Genomic DNA, 18235 nt, shown 5'->3' on the forward strand with positions numbered 1-18235 from the left:
CTTTCTGATATAGAAGCATTATGCCAAGAGTTAAGGAAGATACAAGAGCGCCAGCTGACAATGAAGTTGAGAAAGTACACTCAGCCCACACAAAAATTAAGCAGTAATATCAACAACTCTTTTTAAGCATCATATACAGATGTTAGTCAAAGTCATGAAAATATAGGAGATCTCAGAGAAAACACATCTCTTTAACACAATGACAAGGCTGTGGCAGCATACTACAGTGGCTTACAGCATCAATTCTAGAGATGTCCAGACTAGGTTCTCATCTCAGCTCTGGCTTTTACTTGCTTTGTGACCTCAGGCAAGTCATTTAGGCTCTCTGTGCTTCAACTTCCTCACCCACATAATAGAGATATTAATAGAACCGTCTACTCTCCCCCATAGGATTGCTGTGAGGAGTATGCACTCACTGTAAGCAAAACCCTTAGAGCCTGGCACACAATTCATGGCATAAGTGTCAGTCTTATGCTCACTATTGTGCAAATGCTCTATATGGGGGAACAAAACACTAGACTCAGATATTTGGAAGTTAAGACACCTAGCAGGATATTTACTGGAAAAAGAGACTTGACCATTGTCTCCTCAAGCCAGATTTGCTATATTTCCTGGAGACAGGGATTTTGACTGACAGGTATGGTGAAACTCAGTTGGGGTGGCTCTTTGTACAAAGGATTGAATCCTGTGCAAATAGAACAGGCACACAGACCACTGAACCAAACACAAAGCTTCTAGCCATCGAAAGACTCATCCACAAACAGCCATTGTCTCCCACAAACAACTCGGCTGTTGTCATCCAGATGGGCACCAAATGAAACCATTTGACTTACGTATTTTGGTCAGGGGTTCTGCATAGACATAATGACAAATACAATTGATTGCAGCAGAATAAATTTAGAATGGTGCACTGAATTTAGTCTGATAAGCAAGTTCTCGGGTTCAGCATTTTACAGGACACTAATCTATGGCATTCAGCTGGACTAAGCATGTAAGAGTCCATTTCAAAGACTGTCATATTATACAGTGATTTATTTATTAATGGTGTGGGAAACAGCTGTGACTGCAGGGTATCCACATCTGTTACTGTTCCCAAAAAATGTTAAAATGCATTATACATAAATTGCCACAAATATCTCAACTTGAACTTGTGTTGCAGACACATATACATACACAGTGAAATGAAAACTGCCAGTACACTTGAGGTTTTATTACTTTCTACTGAAAGTATTTATAGCTCAAAGCTGCTTGTTAATCACACGTCAAAATTATTAGAGTGGTAGGAATAACAAATTTTATCATCATCTCATTTTCCGATAAAATATAGAAATTACAAGAATTATTGCAATAAGGCTGATGCTGCACAAGAAAAAACAAACAAAATCTGTCCCTTTTTTTGTGTTTGGAATCTCTATTTTTACTCACTACCAGGAATACTGGCACGGCTGCTTCAGCAAGGTCTCTTCATCCCAAATGTCAGGGAAAGTCAGACAGTAGACTGCCAAAATGAACACCCCCAAATCTGAGTGACCAAATGCAGTAATGGTTTCTCTCTTCTTCACAGTGTATTCCAATGACACTTGGCCAGGGAGCATCTGCTCCACAAGGTCTCTTAGGAACCCAGGTTCTTTCTGCCATATCCTAGGACTTCAGACTTCTCCCCTGGACCCTTGAAACTGACCAGCAGATTAGAAAGAGAACGAGGGTAGAAAAGGCATCCCACTCTGAACTGCCTCTCATTTCCAAATACATCCCATTGGTGAGAACCAGTCACATGGCCCCACCTAGGTACAGAGAGTGGTATAGTCGAGTGATTGTCAACTAGGGATAATTTTGTCCCCTAGAGGACATTTGGCAATGTCTGGAGACATCTTTGATTGAACTGGGACAACTGATACCTAGTGGGTAGAATCCAGGGATGCTAGTAAACATCCCACACTGCACAGGACAGTCTTCCCACAATCAAGAATTATCCAGCCCCAGAGGTCAAAATGCCGAGATTCTAGTGAGCATCTAGCCAGCCTCTGCGGTAGTCACAGGTCCATGCTCCAGTCTAACATCATTGTCCACTAACATACACCCTAAGCAATCCCAACAAACTCACATGTTAATCATTTGTTTGTTCATTTGCTTGTTTGAGCCTCCATTCATTCATCCAAACTCCTGAACAAGATAAGATTTCTGCCTTAGCCTGTTTGTGCTGCTACAACAAAATACTTGTGATTGGGTGATTTATAAATAATAAATATTTATTTCTCACAGTTCTGGAAGTTGAGAAATCCAAGATCACGGCACCAGTGGATTCAGTGTCTAGTGAGAGGCCTCCGTTTCCAAGATGACACCTTATTGTTGTGTCCTCATATGGCAGAAGAAATGGAAGGGCCTGGCAGTTCTCTGCAGCCTCTTCGGGCATCAATCCCATTCACAAAGGCAGAGCCTTCATGGCCTAATCAACTCCTAAAGGCCCAGCTCTTAACACCATCATCTTGGGGTTTAAGTTCCAACATGAATTTTGGAGGGACACTTACATTCAAATGATAGCAGTTCCTACAGCTAAAGAACTTACAATAGAGCTGGACAGGCAACCATATGCAGAATTATCACGCACAGGGTAAGTGGGATTAGAAAGAACAAATGGAAAGAAAAGTAAGTCAGCCTGAGGGAGCTGGAGGAGGATGAACAGGAAAAGTAAAATGGGAATGAAGTATCTAAGAAAGTACAGTCTGCCCTCCATATCTGGGTCGCACATCTGTGGATTCAACCAACCATGGATCAAAAATATTCAGGAAAAATAATACTAAATGGTTACCTCCACACCAAATGTGCACAGACATCTTCATTTTGTCATTACTTGCTAAACAATACAGTATAACAACGTACATTTATATTGCGTTTACATTTACATCATGTTTACATTATATTTGCATAGCATTTACATTGTATTAGGCTTTATAAGTAATCTAGTGATTATTTAAAGTATACAGGAGGAAGTGCATAGGTTATATGCAAAAACTATGGCATTTCATATCAGGAACTTGAGCATACATGCATCTTGGTTTCTAAGGGGGTTCCTGGAATCAGTGCCCCATAGATACCGAGGGACGACTGTATATATGGTACTTACAGCTTTCCATCATTATGCTATGTTTTGCGGGAGGGCAGAGAGGAAGGACAGGGAGAAAGCATGTTCCAGGGAAAGGGAACTACACAAAGGAATGGGAATACAAAAGGGTATGATTTATTCCACTTTCTGGTATGGGGTCAGGGAGAAACAGTAACTAGGGAGAGAGGATTGTAAAAACATTTTTTTGAAGCCAAGCACGGTGGCTCACGCCTGTAATCCCATCACTTTGGGAGGCTGAGGCAGGCGAATCACCTGAGGGCAGGAGTTCGAGACCAGCCTGACCAACACGGAGAAACCTCATCTCTACTAAAAAAACACAAACTTAGCCGGGTGTGGTGGCGCATGCCTGTAACCCCAGCTACTCAGGAGGCTGAGGCAAGAGAATCGCTTGAACCCAGGAGGCAGAGGTTGCAGTGAGCTGAGATCGCACCATTGCACTCCAGCCTGGGCAACAACAGTGAAACTCCGTCTCAAAAAAAAAAATTTTTTTTTTGTTCACAGCTTTTTAGTAGTATATTCTGAAAAATCCTAAGCTTCCAGCATCTGACAGAATCTCTCACAAAACTATATATGCTGGTGTTCAATTAAGTGGCCCTTCTAGAAACAATTCACACCCTGACTTCACAGAAACCTGAATTAGCACAGGACAAAACTTAGGTAATAGCCAGAAATCTTGCTGCAAATTTCCCAACAAAACTTGACACCCAAGCTTTCAAACAACCCATTCTCTAAGTCAACATCAAACACATTCAACAGATGGGTGGCCAAAATTGTCCATCTTTGTTCCCAAAGACAGGTCAGCAAAGAATTCAGATCTCTTCCTAAATTACATTACACTGAACCAGTTTTCAAAATGCTTTTGAACCCTAATCACAGTTGTGAGTGTGGCTCAACTGAGGAAGGACTCAAGCCAGACTGCCCAGGGTCACTTATCCCAGTTCCAGCTCCAGTACAAACTCGCCACGTAACCTTGGACAAGTCACCTGGCTTTTCCAAGTTCCACTGCCTCCCAGATAACGTGATTAAAGCACTTTAAACTGAAAGCACGCAAGCATCTAATAAACACTATCTACTACTACATTTATACTAGTTATCTCCCCCACTCTCCCAAATTGTTTTTTGGTTGTCATGAAATACATTGTGGAATCCAAGATAGTTAGGAAAGGAAAATATCTGATAAATTTCCATGTCATTTTGTAAAACATTATTAATAACAACTTCAATTAGCATCAGGCAAAATGTTTTTAATTATGAAGCCAACACCACCATGTAAACAACAGTTGTTCTTCATTTTGACTAAAATTGAATTCTTAAAATACTGTACACCTACACAATTCTTTACCCTTATTCTTCTCTTTACTCACTCCTCCTCCCTCACACTGTTGTCTTTCTCTCCCTAGTTTTCTTTTCTTTTTTTTTTTTTTTTGAGACGGAGTTTCGCTCTTGTTGCCCAGGCTGGAGTGCAGTGATGCAATCTCAGCTCACTGCAACCTCCGCCTCTGGGGTTCAAGCGATTCTCCTGTCTTAGCCTCCCAAGTAGCTGGGATTTCAGGCGCATGCCACAACACCCGACTAATTTTTGTATTTTTAGTAGAGATGGGGTTTCATCATATTAGTCAGGCTGGTCTCAAACATCTGACCTCAGATGATCCACCCACCTCAGCCTCCCAAAGTGCTGGGATTAGGTGTGATTCATCGTGCCCAGCCTTCTCTCTCTCGTTTTCTTATTTTCACTGTAATCAGCTTCGGGAAAACAAAGTGTATTTAGCTGTTAAGTACTATAGATTAGATCTAACGACACCAGTCACCTGGCACTAAAAAGCCTCATAAAAGGAAGAAATTTGTTTCTTTACAAGTCAGAATCTCGAGGGAGAAATAAAAATGAGGGAAGCCGACTCCAGAACCCAGAGGACAATGAGTCTCTTCAGAACTGCTTCCTCTGATGGGAAGAGGAGAAGTGCAGATTGTAGGCAAACAACCCACTTATAGGGTTTCTGTCTCAGTAAAATCACATTCACCTTTACTAAAAGCAGTAACAGAAGCTAGTACTGTTGCCCTTTGCAATAGTCAAAGACATGAAATCAAATGAATGCTGAAGCAACTAGAAATAGGCTGACTCAGGTTTAGAATCCAAAATTGATTATCACTGTCTTCCTAATTTATAAGGAATTCTAAATTATCTAGATGGCATCTAGTTTTCAATCTTCATTGCAAACTAGATTTGACCCCAAGAGAATGTTATTTTAAGAAGCACAAAGAGAGGGTTTAGCATCTCCACGCACAAGTTCTACAAATAAGATGAAATAAATTTGTGGTGAAATCTGACATATTCTTATTTCCTTCTCAGAGAAGACATTTTTCCTTAATTAACAGTCTTCTTATAGGGCAGTGTGGACTGCCTTGAGATGCAATTCTTAAATAACTTATTGTTTTGTTATAAGACGTAGGGTGTATGAACAATTAATTTTAATAGATCTGACACCTCTGTTGGAAAAAAGAAAAGTAAACTACAGTTGAGCATTCAAATTCAAATATCCAAAATCCGAAATGCTCCAAAATCAGAAACTTTTTGAGTGTAAACATGACATTCAAAGGAAATTCTCATTGGAGAATTTTGGATTTTGGGTTTTCAGATGTGGAATGCTCAACCAGTAAATATAATGTTTGAATATTAAGTGTAATGCAAATATTACAAAATCCAAAAAAATCCAAAATCCAAAGCATAGATTAGCCTGTACAATCTGCAGAGAAACGAACTCTTTTACTAATATTTAGCACTTTGTGTGTAAAAATAAAGGCGATTTATTAAATGCATTCTGTTTGCCTGTAAGATTCCCCTTCCAAAAACAAGTCATTTGCCTTTTTATTCGGTGAAGTAATAGACTATGAAGAAATCTGGCTTGCCAGGAACACAGTGAATACAGTATCTTGGTGTGCATGATGATTACATGGGAAAGAAGCAGGCAAGTGTCTGGCAATTGCCTTCAGGAGCTCTGTGCATGAGGTTACAGAACTGGCTACCAACAAACTAATCACTGTTGCTGGCAATTTGCTAAGGTTCCAAGGAGAAAGAGAGCACAAAGGGTTATCATTTGAGGCATCAGCTAAATACTAGAAGAATTGGTGGCTTGGCTAAGGGCCTTATCAGTCTCCATCAATCCCACATGTTAGTAATGGAGACTCAGAGAGAGAGGAAATGCTGGCAAATTGGAGCCCAGCTCCTGAGATCTTTAAGATCTCTGCTATAGGGTGGAGCCAGGCCTGGTTCCCTTCCCAACCCCCACTTGGTATTACAGACTCATCACAAAAACCCTCTGGAATCTTTGGAAAGAAAACACTGGGTGCTGAGTACACAATGCCCCCCTCCACCCAACCCACACTACCATCATGTTTACAACATAGGAACATTCCAGAGGCATCCTAGCTTTGAACAAAAGACAAAGCAACTTGTCTGCTAGCATCATGTGGTTCCACCAGAAAGAAAAAAAAAAACACAGTCATGAAGAGCATCAGCTCATACATAAACACACTCAGATATCAGCACAGGAAACCCAGAGCATATCTAGACACGTGCACTTTCAAATGAGTGATGGAAGGGCCCAGAAGAGTGAGGCGCAGACTGGTTCAAAGCCCACAGTGTTCAGCCCCTCAACCTGTCCTGGAATGCAGGTCTCAGAGGCCCCTTGCACTTCTCTATGCAGCTTTCAAAAGTATTTCTGAAGAATAAATTGATGCCACCATTTCAATAAGACTTTACTGAGTTCTACTGTGTACCAGGCCCCAAGCAGCTACCCCTTTTTAAGAAGAATTTCTAAAAGGTCTCATTAACTTTATATTTATATTGTATAGACTAGAGTCCTTGCCTTTATTAAACAATTCTCTTCTTTTTAATAATAATAATAAATATCCCATTCCAAAAAGCAGATTCCTAAATAAAGGGATGGACAAGGCTACAGTGTTTTTTCACATCTTATTCTGCCCCGTTTGCTCCTCTCTTGTAGGATGGTTGTATCTCTACTAACAATGTTAGATCTCCACAAAGCCTGCTTCAGGATGTCAAACAACAATCACAGAACAAGACTGGAGGGTAACCAGCTCATCCCAATTTTTCTGGGACTATTTTAAAATGGAAAGTTCCATGACCCAGGTATGCTCTTAGTCATGGGGAAATCTGGGGGTCACTCTACTCCCAAGAAAACAGACCCTGAGAAAGAGGATGTCCTTCATTTCACTTGGGAAGAGTGAGGCCACAGGAGAAAGGCGACTCATCTCCTTTAAGGAAGGCTCAGGTTGCCTGTGGGCTAGGTCAGAACCCTTTCTCAGACTCCTCTCCTCCAGTTGCTTCCAGCTTTTTCCCGCTTCCTCCTGAGAAGGCCTATCATTTTAAACTCAGAGCCACTTAAAGCTTTACAAAGACTGTCCAACCGAAAGACTCTGATAATAATGACAGGTAAAAGAAACTCCTATGTAAACGCTGAAGGCTGTAGTTATTTGGACGTCGTCACCTCCTTGGCTAGCTTAAGAGTTTCTTCAGGTTAGACCATGCCTATTCATCCCAATATTTCCAGAACTGAGCCCAGTGATTGGTGGATAGCAGATGCTGGATATAAGGACGTTAGCAACAGCTGCCATTTATTTAGTCTTACATTGTGGAGGGCAACACACTAAGCACTTTATATGTAAGTCTTTCCTATTCTCACACTAAGTCAATGAGGTTGGTTCTCCCTCATTTTGCAGCTGAAGAACAAAGCTCAGTCAGACCTTGTGCACTCAGGTCACGTGGCAGACGTGAAATTTAAACCCAAACCCATCTTACTTTTTAAAATTCCAGTTCACAGTGACTTACCTGAATTAGAGCCATGTAAGGCAGGCATATATGCTAAGGTATCAAGAATTGAGAGAATATCAGATACATTTCTTTTATTCTCTACCCTTTTAGCTTTGCCATTACAAAAAAAAAAAAAGGAGAAAACCAAGTTAATTATGAGTTAAATACATACAGGAAGGTAGGGATTTTTGTTAGAATTATGCCAGGTAAAACACAGGCATTCAACATTCTTTTTTTTTTTTTTTTTTTTTTTTTGAGCCAGAGTCTCATTCTGTCACCCAGGCTGGAGTGCAGTGGCACAATCTCAGCTCACTGCAACCTCCACCTCTCAGGTTCAAGCAATTCTCCCTGCCTCAGCCTCCAGAGTAGCTAGGATTACAGGTGCCCACCACCACGCCTGGCTAATTTGTATCTTTTAGTAGAGACGGGGTTTCGCCATGTTGGCCAGGCTGGTCTTGAACTCCTGACTTCAGGTGATCTGCCCGCCTCGGCCTCCCAAAGTGCTGGGATTACAGGCGTGAGCCACCGTGCCCCGCCATTCAAAATACACTTAATGAATGCAATTGTTTGCCCAATAAGTGGTTTAAATACCTGATGCTCAGTGTTTCAAATGCTATTTTACACACCATCATAGGTGAATAGATGAACCTGTACCTTCAGTTTCTGAAGTACCCGTGCAAAGGAGTGGGAGTGGATAGAGTATTTATCCCAGTTAAGGACGCCTCTTTACCTGCATGGTTGAATTAACTATTAACTATTACTCACTTAAAATGGCAATAATCTAATGTCTCATGCAACAAAGGATAAATTCTCCAAAGTACACAAATTTGTCCACGTGCTCACCAACCACTTCTAATCTCATATTATTAATCTTCGAGGAAGCAATTTGCAAACCTACCCCAGAACAACACAACTGCAAAAGAATATCACAACAAATACTTGGTTCCTAAGACATTCATCTCAGCCCTATTCACTACCCTTCAAACTGAGAGTGGTTTGTTTGTTTGTTTGTTTGAGACACAGCCTCACTCTTTTGCCCAGGCTGGAGTGCAGTGGCACGATCTCAACTCACTGCAACTTCTGCCTCCCAGGTTCAAGCAATTCTCCTGCCTCAGCCTCCCAAGTAGCTGGGATTACAGTGCACACCATCATGCCTGGATAATTTTTGTATTTTTAGTAGAGATGGGATTTCACCATGTTGGCCAGGCTGGTCTCGAACTCCTGACCTCAAGTAATCCACCCGCCTCAGCCTCCCAAAGTGCTGGAATTACAGGCGTGAGCCACCACACCCAGCCGAGAGTGTTATTTTAATATTAATATATTTCTGGTCATTTTCTTCAAGTAGCTGAACATATTTCCCTCTTTCATAATAACACTCTCATAATAATCAAGCATTTTGAGTATCAAAGAAGAGTTTCTATCATGTCAATGAGTATTCCAAAATCAAAAGAAGGGAGGTAAAACAGATGTATATCACAAAGGTATTGAAGCCTTTAATTATAAAGGGAGGTGGGGCGGTCAGTGGTGGGCAACTACACCCAGTCATCACAAATCCAGGCATCAATGCCTGCTCCTTTAGATTGTGGGGTGGCCTGGTAGGCCGTAAAGTCCTAAAGCTGCTTGTTATACGTCACCAAGGAGAGGTTTTTTTTCTTTTCTTTTTCTTTTTTTTTTTTTTTTTTTTTTTTGTGGGCAAAGTAGGAGGCAAATGGAAGTTGGAAAACAGACTTTGAATAACAACTAATATTGTTAGAATGATGACCCTCATTGAGAACATTCACCTCCCAAACACTGGTATACGCACTGCAGCCTGGTCATTCTAATTCGATTCAACATTTAATCATTATTAATGCAAGTAGGGGAAGCTCTTAAAAATAAGTTTCTATCTTCTTAACTTCCTTTAAGACTTCAAGCTAAAAGGGTCTAAAATTCCTTTTAATCACTGTAAGTCAAAATCGTTTTCTGTGTTGTCAAAGAGTCACCAATGATTTGTTTATTGAGCCCTTCCTGTGTACAAACACGGTGGCAAATACACAATGGTGTAAAGCCTCATCCAGTCATCTTTAAGGAGCTTGCAAGAGAACTGAAATCTCTTTGAGTGCCTAGACAACCAATCTGTTTTTCACTTTCAATACAGTATTCAATAAACTACATGAGATATTTGATGCTTTAATACAAAATAGGCTTTTTGTTACATGATTTTGCCCCCATTGTAGGCTAATTGCAAGTCACAATTTCTACATCAGCCAGCCACAGGCCCCCTTGGAAGGAACTGTGCCCCCAACCCTCTCCTGCACTAAGCAGGTCCAGGATGAGTGATAACTGGAAGGGTCCTATTCACTGGAACTCTTGGGAGATGTGGCTTGATGACAAGACATCCTGGGACGTCTTTCAATTCACCTCCCTTTACGCAAACTAGCTTGAGTGAATTTCTATTCTTTGCAATTAAACAGAAAGAAAAAGACACTTCAATCTTAGTTGATAATACAAGACAATCTATGACAAGTGCCCTTTGTAGAATGAATGAATGAATGTTGAATGAAATGAGAGATGGAGGCAATTTTGCCAGAGAACTTTGGATTATAAAGAATTGCTAAAGGCTAACATGATCAAGTTAAATTTTTCAGAAGAGTTCAGAGCTGAACTGAGGCTTCGATGATAGGATAGAGGCAGAGGAAGGAAGAGGACATTTTAGGCCACAAAATGTGCTAGAATAAGAACGAGGCAATGAAAAACATTTTGGGCAACAGTAGATTAACCATCCCAGCTAATGTTCAGTTTTAAAGTCAGGCGGAGCAAAAGTCGAGGTTGGAAAGGAAGTTTGGGGTCAACCTGGAGAAAACTTGAAAAGCGAAACTAAAGAATATGAGCTTCCTCCCACAAGGGCAACTAAAAGTTATTAAGTGAGGGGATGAACGATTAATTGGCCTAATGGTCTAAGAGTGACAGCATTTTCCAAACTGGAGTGAGGGTGGGAAAGCCAGAAAGTGAGCAAGAACATTGTCGTAGCCCAGAGAAAAACAAGGTTCTTGACTAAGATGCGGCAGTGGGAACTGTCACTAAGGGGGAACAGTGAATCTGTTAAGGAGCAGAACAGCAATAGTAAGAAGAATGCTCCTGGCTAGGTGTGGTGGCTCACGCCTGTAATTCCAGCATTTTGGGAGGCCAATGCAGGCGGATCACGAGGACCAGCCTGGCCAACATGATGAAACCCTGTCTCTATTAAAAATAGAAAAAATTATCCCAGTAATCCCAGCTACTCAAGAGGCTGAGGCAGGAGAATCGTTTGAACCTAGGAGGCAGAGGTTACAGTGAGCTGAGATCATGCCCCACTGCACTCCAGCCTGGGTGACAGAGCGAGACTCCATCTCAAAAAAAAAAAAAAGAATGCTCCCTATTTCCACAGTATCTGTCAAAGCTTTTACCAAAATCTCTTCAATTCTTGTCAAACCACAGTGAGGAGCGCACAAAGTGTGATTATCTGGATGTCTAAATCAGAACTGAGCCAGGAAAGTTACACTTCCTCGGTAGGTGGGAATGCGATTAGTGGCAGGGGAGAGGAGGTTGTAGAAAGAGAAAATACAAGCACAGAACACAGCATTTGGAGATTCCACTTCCTCATAACTTTGCTCCCACCAGCAGCACATCTTCATTTGCTCAGCCCCTCCTTTGCATGAAAGGCAGGTAACCAGGAAGTCTATGTGATGTTTGAGTAAGTTTCATCATGCAGGATGTTTGCAATGAGTTTTATTTATGCAGGCATTAATACATCAAGGGGTAAATAAGGCATCCTCTCCACTCCCAGGAGATCACAAGCAGCCCCCTCACAACTCCACAAAGAACATAGTCCAGGCCTTAGCAGCCAAACGTGATCTAGGCCAAGAAATCATGGACATCAAGAACCACCCAAAGGAGATGCAGGTCACAGATACACTATTTGAGGCCTCCCTCTTTAAATCCTACAATGACAGTGAGTCAATTAGAAATAGAAAATCCCTAAGCATGTAACAAGCACAGACGGTTTCCTACTTACAACTGTTTGACCTATGACCTTTGATTTTTTGACTTTACAATGGTGTGAAAACAATACACATTCAGTAGAAACCGTACTTTGAGTGCCTATACGACCAATCTGTTTTTCACTTTCAATACAGTATTCAATAAACTACATGAGATATTCGATGCTTTAATTCAAAATAGGCTTCTTGTAATATCATTTTCCCCCCTTACAGGCTAATGTGCATGTTCTGGGCATAGTTAAGGTAGGCCAGGCTGAGCTATGATGTCAGTAGGTTAGGTGTATTAAATGCATTTTCCACTTACAATATTTTTAACTTATGAGGGGTTTATGAGGATGTAACCCCACTGTAAATTAAGAAGCATCTCTACCAACTTTATCCCAATTGTGATTTCAATCATGGAGTCAGACTGCTGGATCACACAGTGTAACTCTCGAAGCCATGGGGAAAGGAGCAGGAAAACCAACGCCTTCTTCCTTTCCGGTTTCCATGACATCACAATGGGCAGTGCCAGAAACCACTTTCACGCCGCAAGTGTCCTCTACCTGACCAGCCGACTTGGGTATGAAATTAAAGTGGTAGGGACCCAGAGGCCAGAGAAAATATAGAAATGCATTTTGGGGCTTCCCAAATATAGTTCAAGACTAGTCCCTCAGGGCTTCATTTTCCTTCTCCCTCAGTCTGTGCCTGGCCCTCAGCCCAACCCCAGGCACCCTGAATGGGTTTTTGGATGGTCTATATCTGGTTCTTCCTGCTGGTCTCCAAGCTGCTCATCTCCCAATTCAGAAATGCTTTGGGTGCTACATCTTATCACTCAAATGAAGCCAGGTGGTCTCAACCTCCCCAGGTTGATACTGATATCCCCTCAGTCACTGTGACTTGGAGACGAACATAGTTTACCACACTACTTCCTTATTTGGAGAGCTATCTTTATAAAAATGACTTTGCCAAGGTGATTACTGAACCAAAAGCAATATCATTTTGTTAAATTCTATGCTTATGCTTAAGGTATTTATCAAATCTTTAAAATGCTCATCCGTGCATGCAGTTATCACAATGGGAACAAAGATATATGAGTGAACAGCTCTTCCCAAAGGAAAATCTCTGCAAGCCACCAACTGCTGAATCCAGAGCACCTTGCAATGCCTATTCCATAGCATCCAACTCTTTTTAGGGAGAGTGAGGCAAGGAAGGCTTTAGAACTCACCACCCTCCTAGTCAATACAGTTGCTGATGGAAGCACAAGTGTCCCTAAACTCCCTGGGTGTTCTACTAGTCCTGTGACCAGAAAAAGCCTCTTGCCCAAACTGCTTTTTCTAAACATCAAAGTAACAAAAGGGTGACCCAAGGTTACCCTAAACACATTTCTGCCCCCTTCAGATCTTATCTGTTGCCCTGTGGTCTCTGCTGCAGGAGGCCACCTCCTGGGTGGCCCTAGGCCCATTGCCACTCTTTTTCTACCCTGGGCGGTTCCAAACAAACTCAGGAAGCCTTAAACAAGACGCAGATGGTGAGGAAGAGAAAGTCTGTAAGTAACACCTCTCTATTACATAATGCTAAGCTCACAACCTCCTAGAATCAGCCTTGAAAATACCTAATGGCCTTTCACTTCACAGTAAACATGCACTTGAAATAGGCAAAGAGAGGATTATAATTATTTTATTTGATGACCAGTGTACAACCATGTTAGTAAATAACATATCAACATAGTAGTAGTACATTACAGGTTGGGGTAGGACCATATATTAGTAAATTACAGGTTGGAATAGTAAATATACAGGTTGTAAATTACAGGTTGTTGATTCAATCAATACTCTTGTGACATCCAATACCCACCAAGCACTGAGCTAGGTCCCATAGGACACATTTTCTAACCTCACCTAGACCAGATCACTGTGGAAGTCACTAGTGCTACTCACCCATATCCACTTCTCCCTTTTTCAGCACAAGAAATATTGAATTGTGATTAAATAGGGTCATATGCCCAGTTCTGGCCAAAGTGATGGAACTCACCTCTGGGTAGGATCACATAATTGCTAGAGCAAGACCCTGCAGCATTTCCTTCCCAATGCTGCAATGATCTTGCAAGCTCACATCAAGACCAAGACTCCATCAGTTTGAGTCCCTGAGTGACTACGATGAGCAGGGTCCACCTGCCAACCACACTGGATGCAGCATGGGAAGGAAAGAAACTGTATTTAGCCATGGAGACTTGGAGGTATTTGTTACTGCAGCATAACCCCACCTATCTTGCTGGTACATCACTGTTTAAAAAAGAGAAAAATCTGCAAAAGCATCCCATCAATCTGTTTTCTAAATCAGATAATATGGAAAAGCAGCATTTGTTTCAAAATTCAACTTCATCAGGAACTGAACACTATCTTGAAAAGCAGAGGGTGCTGACAGCATAGGTGGGTTCAAACAACTCTGAGGGAATTAGAAATGAAAACAGAATGACCCTCAACAATGTAAGGATCAAACTGTATGGAATTCAGCTAAAAAGACTACAATGAAAAGGCCACCTTCTGACAACAGGAACAGCCATTTATGAAGCAGTGAGCTCCTCAATGAAAGAGGCATTAAAGTCGAGGCTGGATGACCATATTTTCTCTCCCCAGAAGTCCAATCCTACCTCTCTTGAGCTTCCACTGAAGTTAATTAGAATCAGGTCTTCCTATAGGGAGTTCAATTTTGTGTCTCCCCCATACCCAACCCCATCCCCTTGAGTCCATTATCTATCACAGAGTCCATTATCTATCAGGTGCCAATAAACATCTGCTAAATGAATAAATGAGCATTGTAGAAAGGAAGCAGACATTGGAGGCAAAGATCAGTCTAATAGCCTCTAGGGATCCTCTAGCCTAAAGCTAAACACATCTGAGGGTGGGGAACCTCCTTCTTATATAAAAAAAAATTAAGCATCAATGGACACTTTATTATGATTTATTACTGTACACAATTTAAAACCACAATGAAACCTAACACTGCACTGTGGCTATATTTGTTCTTGGACGTGCATTTACATGTGCAGGCTACTGTTTTGCCATGTGGAATTTTGTGTGTGAAGTGTTTATTCTTTCTATTAAAAAAAAAACCACACCCTTGTTTCTATTGCATTATTACATTCCCTATTATCCCATCACATGTTTTTTCTTCTTGCAGCAACACAGTACACACCCTGTACTATTGCTGACATAAAAATTACTTGTCAAAAATACCTCTATCTTAGCACCATATTACTCATCTGATCTTTGCAAAGCACTGGCCTTTGTTTCACCTGGGACTAGATAACTCAACTACTTTTACTAGTGACTCCTGAACGCTTGTAGTAGAAGGATAAATGCTAGTGTCACCTATGTTTTTAAAGTCACCTTCCAAAACAAAACTACATTAGAGGTGAATAATAAATCTTTCAAGTTTTTAACTTCATTTTTCAAGGGATTTGGAGGAAAATGGTGAAGAGAGAATCTGTCACAGATACCTAGGTGCTACTGCAGTGTAAAAGAGAGTATACCAGGAGCCTTTGGCCCTCAGCAATCTGTCTTCCTACAAGAAAAATCGAAAGCCCATTTCCATAACCATTCTTATTTCCTGCTACTAGTGTAGGATGCGCAGGACTCTGCCCTCTAGGAGAAAATGCTAATGCCGGAGTGTCCTGCTAAGTCTGAAGGTTACGTTTTTTCATTGCACTCTTATCAAGATAACCCCAGATCTGGTTAGGCTGACATCAAAACAGAACTATCCTTGGAAAGAAAAGAACAGGCCAGAGTTTTTGGAAAAGCCCCAATAACCTAAAGATAAAATCCAGAATGAGAGTCTACTGGTTCATGGCTATCTAAATGGAAACTTCACTCAAGCTGTTTTCTCTGTTCTCTTTCTGCTGCCCCCAACAGCCCTCCCTTCACCTCCCAGTACTCACTGCTAGCATGTCTCTCTTAATATTGCAAACACTATTACAATGAAGGAACAGAAGACAGTATTTCATAAGCAGGTCACTGCATTTGACCAGTGCTCAATTAGAGCACTGGGCAAAAGTACAATCAGCCTTCAAAGATACCTTTTCAACAAAGGATACCCCACCTCTAGACTGAAGCCTAAATATATTACTACAGATAAGAAAGCAGGCATCTATGGAAACCTCACATTCAGATACAACTGCCTGTGTATTAATTATATCAAAATTCCCATCAAAGGAAACCAGGTGGGATTTCTACAATCCCAAATTCACCCTGCACCTACCTCCAATGGCTTCTTCAAAGGGAAGGTATAAAGTCATTTGCAATTTCTTTCTTTGAACCAGGAGTTTTAGCAGCCCCCACACCTTTTCACAGATAGGAACGATGTTGATGCAGAAACCACCCAAACAGCCCTGTGCCAGCACTATCAGCCCAAATGACCCAGAGACACCCAGGCGGCTACCCAGATCGTGGGGGGTTACCTGTATCTGTCACCGAGTCTCTTTCACCCCTTCTGCGTGATGACATCAAGTGGAAATGGTACACGTTTAGGAGGCAAGAGGCTGACAGGCAGGAAACACAATTGAGACTGAGCTTTCTTCAGCCTGCAGTGAAATACATGCAGGAAGGGTTAGATACACGCCGCGGAGAAGGAAATCCAAGCGCCCTCCTGGGCAGACGGGGCTGGAGCGGATGCACTAGGGAGGTGGAGCAAGGCAGTTGAGGTGTGCAGGGCTGGCGGCCGAGAAGGGGGCGTCACGGCTCCTAATTGTCTCTACAGGATAAATAACCACCTCCCCCCTCCTCCGCAGTCTCCCCCGCCCACGAGTTCCCCTCTGGTGGCAGAGCGTCTACTAGCAACAGTAAGCCCTAGGAAAGAAAGAAAACGGAGCAGGTGGGGAATAAAATCTTGGGGCAAAGACACACTGGTAAAATCTACTAGGTAACCCGGTCATATGGGAATGCGGGGCGCCTAGTCACCTGCGCAGACAGGCACACAGCGCGGCAATCCCGAGCATCTTTCTTTCGTTTGCCCCTGTCCGCCACCTCATCAAGTCACCGTCACTCTGCTTTGGCGATTTCTCTACTCTCTCCAGACCCAGGCAGCGCTCCCCAAGCCATGCCCCGACTCCAGGCGGCATTGGGGACCGCCGCTTCCCGAGCAGCGCCCCCACGAGTCCAGCTGGCTTTGTCCTGCCGCTGTCCTTCCAGGAGCAAGCGCCCCAGGCGCGTGTGTCTGCACAAAAGACCCCCAACATCTGGCCCGTCACAGCGCCCTCTCCTCCCGGGAGGAGCCCTGGGGCAACTTCCAGGGGTGGAGAAGGCGCGAGACAAGGACCGGGAGAAGATGAGCCGGGGTGTGTGCGGGCCGGGGGCGCAGCTGGGGCGGGCGCGCGCGCACGTGCACACCCAGAGGCGCGCGCAGCGCGGGCACGAGGCAAGCTCCCTCGGACCGGAGCTCCAGGGGGCATCCGAGGACTCGGCCGAGCCGCCGACAGCGCCGCTCCCCGCCGCGGCCGCCCGCCCAACTCCGCCAGCTCTCGGGAGACACGCAACTCCCGGGACCACCTCCCTCGTGCCCCGCCAGACCCCGCGCTCCCCTCCCCGGGACCCCTGCGGCCCCGCCACCCCTTCCGCCGTCCAGAAGATACCCCCAGTTACAGCAGGCGGCAGCTGCCCTTTCCCGCTTCCACGGCTTCGGCGCCGCCGCTGTTGGGGCGCAGACATCCCTGCGCGCCCCTCTGTCCGCCCCCGATTCGGAGCCAGCAGAGCAGAGAAACAAACCGAAACTCACTGACCTTTCTCCGCGGCGGGCTCGGGTGCTCTCTACAGAGGCGGCGGCGGCAGCGACAGCATCGCCGGGTGGTCCCGGCGCGCCCGCTCCGTTCAGCCAGACGCGCGCCCCGGGCCGGCGGCCGCCGCTCCTCCAGCCGAGAGCCACGGGGCGGACGCTGACAGCGCGGCGGCGGCGCCTGCAGCCCCAGCTCCCGGCCCGGCCCTTCGGGCGACACCCCCACCTGCCCGGCCGCCCTCCGCGTTCGCGGTCGGACACCGCCGCCAGGCGCTCGGCACCGAGCGAGAGCTTTTTGTGTCACTCAGACTCCGGCACCAAAGCGGGTGGAGGGGAGAGGCTGGGCTCCGCTCCCCGCGGCACCGCCCTCCCCGGCGACTCCACCCCCTCCTCCCCGCCCCCAGCCCGGCGGGCCCGGGACTTCTGTCCATCAGTCCCGAATCGCCCACCTCCCCCGGGGTGAGGGGCTGCCGACCCTGTCTCGCGCGCTCCCTCGGCTTTGCCCTCAGTGGCTAC

At 44.0% G+C, this 18235-nt stretch overlaps 1 protein-coding gene across 2 annotated transcripts in view; it reads right to left on the reverse strand.

Moving 5' to 3' along the window:
* RNF152 (ring finger protein 152) overlaps window positions 1–18022 on the reverse strand; it is an 84083-nt gene extending 66061 nt beyond the window's left edge. The window contains exons 1-2 of one of the 2 annotated variants that reach the window (XM_054461276.2): window positions 17727–18022; window positions 16410–16532 (exon numbers count right to left, since the gene is read on the reverse strand). The gene's annotated coding sequence lies outside the window, so the exon portion shown is untranslated. Of the gene's footprint in view, window positions 1–16409; window positions 16533–16908; window positions 17432–17726 lie in introns of those variants that run through there. The other variant, XM_063653780.1, reaches the window with a different exon arrangement.
* Between the last annotated feature and the right edge of the window lie 213 nt (window positions 18023–18235).

Source organism: Pongo pygmaeus, chromosome 17, assembly GCF_028885625.2.
Source record: "Pongo pygmaeus isolate AG05252 chromosome 17, NHGRI_mPonPyg2-v2.0_pri, whole genome shotgun sequence".
In the NCBI taxonomy this organism is placed as follows: Eukaryota; Metazoa; Chordata; class Mammalia; order Primates; family Hominidae; genus Pongo; species Pongo pygmaeus.